Source organism: Papio anubis, chromosome X (assembly GCF_008728515.1).
Source record: "Papio anubis isolate 15944 chromosome X, Panubis1.0, whole genome shotgun sequence".
Lineage (NCBI taxonomy): Eukaryota > Metazoa > Chordata > Mammalia > Primates > Cercopithecidae > Papio > Papio anubis.
In genome coordinates, this window is record NC_044996.1 from 32,683,039 (window position 1) to 32,689,045 (window position 6,007).

Genomic DNA, 6,007 nt, shown 5'->3' on the forward strand with positions numbered 1-6,007 from the left:
TCATAATCCAATCACCTCTGGAGCTTAGAATATCTCAAACACTTACTGAAAATGGTTTGAATTGCTTTGGAAAGATGATGTCTATAAATTTAAAGCTTTCAGTCTTCTGAGGTAAGATAATTAAGATTGTCCTATAAGTGTAAAATGAAATGAAGAAGATTAAAGTGACTTTTATCTGTAAGCATTTCAATCCTTTCAATATATTAACCTTGAAAAGCCAGATTCCAGTGGCAAATAAGTGTTTTGGCATGAATTATCCAGAGAATACTTTTGTCTCTCTATCACTTTGCATGTACAGATGAGTGTCTATTCATCAATTTTACAGTGTGGCCAGCTTCATGTGGAAAAGATGTAATGCAGGTCCTTACTTATTTACATAAAGCATGTAGTCTGGCAACATTAGCTTTAAAACAATTCTGTTTTGATGTTAACTTGAAAGTGGACATAGGTATAAATGAGAAAACAAATGCTCCAATGAACTTAGACTAAACTGAAAATGTTTGGGCAGAGAGAAATTCAGATGATTTTAACCCTCCCTTTTGGTGAAGATTATAGGAGACCCATTATAATTCATACCAGAAGTTTTTTCTTGACTTTCCTATTCTTTGCATCATTTTCAGCTCTTATTATTAGCTATTCCAACTCATTGCCTCTGGTAACTGCATAGTAACATTGCAGCCCCAAAGTTGGTTCATGTGTGTGCAGGTACACACTTGCACTTATGAAAGAACTAAAATGATCTGCATGAGAGAGAGTACTTATGTTGCTCTCATGATGTTCTAGATTTCCCAATACCTTGGGCGTATGTTCTTTATAGAATGTATATTATTGGCTTTTCTCACTAACATCAGAATCCTGAAAAGTCAACTGACCTAAATGACACATTAAAATATCTCTCTCTCTCTCTATATATATATATATGTATATATACACACACACATAGATATATATTTATATATATTTACTACATATTTGGAAACTGTAATAAAATATATCGCCCAAGGCTTCTGATTCAGCAGGCTAATTTTATACAAATTATTAAATATTATGTTTTCAGTAATAGACTATAATCATTCTGGAATCTCAGATAAACATAGTCATATTTGTTACTGTACAATGATTGTAACAGATAAGTTTGAAGTTAGATAATGAATTTTCATTTATTCATTAATTTCACAAATTTTTATTGAGCACCTAGTATATGCTATACCTAAGCTAAGAGTATAAAAATCAACAAGACACGGAAGATGATGTTCAAGGGAGCAATTTTAATGTTTTAAATTAAATCATTAAAATTATTTTAATGGGCAACACACTCTGCTAGTTCTCTTTGCTCATTGAATTTGACCTATGCGTTATGCAGTACATTTTTGTGCTACTAATGTATAGTACTACAAATATAAGTTTTACTAAGACATGAGCTAGATTTTGTGTTGGCTAGATTGGTTTTCTGTTTGAACTTTCTGTTTATTTGATTTGAGCGAGAAAGTTGATATATCGACAATATTAATGGCATTTTTGAATAGCAGAAATTCTATAATCCTAATGGAACAGCTATTTTCATCCTGTGTATCCTTTTCTTACCTTTATCCACTTGGACACACACATTTTTACGTAATTGCAATTTGCTGTACATATTGTTCTATTTTTTTTTTTTTTTTTTTTGCTTTGCATTTAAAATGGTATAACTCTTAACCGTGTTTCTTGTAAGGTAAAACAGTCTGAATGGCTCCATAACAATATAATATATAGAGGTTTTATCTGCAAAAGACCAAACAATACATTTCACCATTTTTGTCTTAGTGAACTAATGTTGTTTTACATTTCACAAATCATTTCCCTGAGGTGTTGTTTCAGCCTTGGGTGTGTATTATTTGGGTTGGTATATTAAAACTTTATGAGTATAGGCTTTTCTCAGAATTCAAATGAGCTTACAGTTCAGTCTATATAGATGGATTGTTTCATTACCTGAAATAATATTGAGAGAAAATATTCATGTCACAGTATCTCTATTGGACAAACTTGGGGATGGGGTTTGCATAGGGATATTCTTCCTTGTTTTTTACTACAGGATAATTTTCACAGTTTGAAATACTTTTCACCTTATCTTTTTGTACTTTATAAGGTAGCATTTCCTCATAACTGTGTGTTTTTGTTCCTGTTGTATAAATTAGATGCTTATCATAATTAAGTGAATTGTGTTGAAAGTTAGTCTTTAATTGAATGGCAACAAATCACACATATTCTCTATATGTGTGGGATACAGGTATAGTATTAGTTACCAACGGTAGTGAATATTGGTCTCTACACTTTTTCTTGTTGATTTATGATAAAATAAATAATGTTATTAAGTTTCATAGTAATGCAATTAAACTATTAACTCAATGACTTATTTCGATTAACCAGTTTCATTTAAGTGGAATTTATTAGAAAACAGTGAAATCTTCTATACTTGTCAATTCCAAGCTCTTCAACATCTAAATCGCATTGTGTTGAGTTGTTTGCTTATTTTAATTTTTTTTCCTTGAATACTATACTTGGAGCCAACTTTGTAAACTCTCACCTCCCTGCAAATGAATATGGTAATTACTGGTTTTTGTTTTGTTTTGTTTTTTTTTAATGGAAGGAACTTGGATTTTAATGAAAGGATGAAATGCTTCTCTTAGCAATATTCCAGGGATATTAACTTGGAGAATCCTTATTAAAAATATGTCATGATATGTATTCCTGAGGAACAATGCTTCCTGCAGGTAGAACCTTGCAGAGGGTAGAAGAGAACTTTGTATAGCACTGTGTTTGGATCCTCTTATTTATTTTATCAGGGAGGTAGCATAAAACACTTTAAAATGGATCTGAACAAATGTAAAATGGGAGATATTTGGTGCAAATTATGCAACCTAAACTTATTATGGGTATATGCTGTGTTATTGTCATATGCTCTTTCACACCAAGAAAGCCAACATTAACCCTATGCTCAGGACATCTAAGGAGAGCTCTTTTTCATTCCTAGCTAAAATCCTAATTTTGTTTGTTTATCTAAGAAACTGGTATTACATTTTTGACCAGGTGGAAAGTGTTCTCTGATCAAATTAATGTACTGCTTTTCTCATTTTCAAAAACCTTGTGAGATTTATTGTTAATTGGACCTTACATCTCTTTCCTTTATCAGTTAAAAAAAAAAAAACTTGCTTTATCAGCTGTCTAGATTTAAAGTGAAAATGAAAGAACATAAACAAGAACAGATAAATCATGAGATAGAGAGCTGAATGTACTAAAGGCAAAAACAAATGGGAAACAGTGGGCAGCTTATACATTTGTTTAATTATTATGACATTTATTAATTGTTCCTTGACTAGCATATTGGCAATATGAAGTCTGAGTTAATGCAAGATTTCTATTTGACCCCGGAATGAAGAGTAATTGCCACAGACATATTTTACTTGTGTTTATTAAGGGTCTGGTTGCACACAAATTGCATGTGGTATGGTAAAATATTAAATTAAAGGAATATCCCTTCCTTTAGGGACATTCTAATAATCATTCCTCTCCCCTGAATTGTGTCTAGATAGTGACAAAGTGTTAGAATATATATAGTGCCCTCTTGACAACAGATTTCTAAACCAAGTATTAGAGTAAACTGTACCATGAATTGAACATGATAAAAAAAAGTCATACTAATTAAATAAATCCTGAATAATCTATGTATCATCAATCATCTATTCGTATATCAGATAGATAGATGATTGATAGATGATAGATAGATAGATAGATAGATAAATAGATAGATAGATACCAGGAATCATAGTCAACTTTTAAAGCATACACAGTGAAAATGATTTTAAAATGCAAATCATATACTTGTGTAAGTTTAGAATATGTGATGGTAAACTTTATCTGTCACCTTGGCTTGGCTAATAGATGCCCAGATAGGTGGCTAAACATTATTTCTGAGTGTGTCTGTGAATGTGTTTCCAGAAGATATTGGCATTTGAATCAGTGGACTGAGTAAATAAAATCACCCTTACCAATGCAGGTAGGCATAATTTAATCTTTTCAGAGCCTGAATAGAAGAAAAAGGTACAGAAAGGGAAAATTCACAGTCTGCTTGAACTGAAGCACCCATCTTCTGCCCTTGGACATCAGCACTCATTGTTCTCAGGCCTTTGAATTCACACCATTGGACTCTGATTCTTGGGGGCTTCAGACTTGAGCTGAGACTTATACCATTGCCTCCCTTGGTTCTCAGACATTCAATTTTGGACTGGAATTGTACCACCAGCCTTCCTGGGCCGCCACGTTGCAAACAACAGGTCATGAGACTTCCCAGCCTCCATAATCACATGAAACAATCACTCATAATAAATCTCTTTCACGGGGGCAGAGCAAGATGGCCGAATAGGAACAGCTACAGTCTCCAGCTCCCAGCACGAGTGACACAGAAGACAGGTGATTTCTGCATTCTCAACTGAGGTACTGGGTTCATCTCACTGGGGAGTGCCGGACAATAGGTGCTGGTCAGCTGTTGCAGCCCGATCAGCGAGAGCTGAAGCAGGGCGAGGCATCGCCTCACCTGGGAAGCACAAGGGGGAAGGGAATCCCTTTTCCTACCCAGGGGAACTGAGACACACAACACCTGGAAAATCGGGTAACTCCCACCCCAATACTGCGCTTTACCAAGGGTCTTAGCAAAGGGCACACCAGGAGATTATATCCCACACCTGGCCAGGAGGGTCCCATGCCCATGGAGCCTCTCTCATTGCTAGCAATGAAACCAAAAGAAAAAAGAAGAAAAAGAAACAGAAATGAACAAACCCTGCAAGAAGTATGGGATTATATAAAAAGACCAAATCTATGTCTGATTGGGGTGCCTGAATGTGAGGGGGAAAATGGAACCAAGTTGGAAAACACTCTTCAGGATATCATCCAGGAGAACTTCCCCAACCTAGTAGGGCAGGCCAACGTTCAAATTCAGGAAATACAGAGAACGCCACAAAGATACTCCTCGAGAAGAGCAACTCCAAGACACATAATTGCCAGATTCACCAAAGTTGAAATGAAGGAAAAAATCTTAAGGACAGACAGAGAGAAAGGTCGGGTTACCCACAAAGGGAAGCCCATCAGACTAACAGCAGATCTCTCAGCAGAAACTCTACAAGCCAGAAGAGAGTGGGGGCCAATATTCAACATTCTTAAAGAAAAGAATTTTCAACCCAGAATTTCATATCCAGCCAAACTAAGTTTCATAAGTGAAGGAGAAATAAAATCCTTTACAGATAAGCAAATGCTTAGAGATTTTGTCACCACCAGGCCTGCCTTACAAGAGACCCAGAAGGAAGCACTAAACATGGAAAGGAACAACCAGTACCAGCCATTGCAAAAACATGCCAAAATGTAAAGACCATCAAGGCTAGGAAGAAATTGCATCAACTAATGAGCAAAATAACCAGTTAATATCATAATGGCAGGATCAAGTTCACACATAACAATATTAACCTTAAATGTAAATGGACTAAATGCTCCAATTAAAAGACACAGAGACTGGCAAACTGGATAAAGAGTCAAGACCCATCAGTCTGCTGTATTCAGGAGACCCATCTCACACGCAGAGACATACATAAGCTCAAAATAAAGGGATGGAGGTAGATCTACCAAACAAATGGAGAAAAAAAAAAAAAAAGCGGGGGTTGCAATCCTAGTCTCTGATAAAACAGACTTTAAACCATCAAAGATCAAAAGAGACAAAGAAGGCCATTATATAATGGCAAAGGGATCAATTCAACAGGAAGAGCTAACTATCCTAAATATATATGCACCCAATACAGGAGCACCCAGATTCATAAAGCAAGTCCTTAGAGACTTACAAAGAGACTTAGACTCCCATACAATAATAATGGGAGACTTCAACACCCCACTGTCAACATTAGACAAATCAATGAGACAGAAAATTAACAAGGATATCCAGGAATTGAACTCATCTCTGCAGCAAGCAGACCTAATAGACATCTAC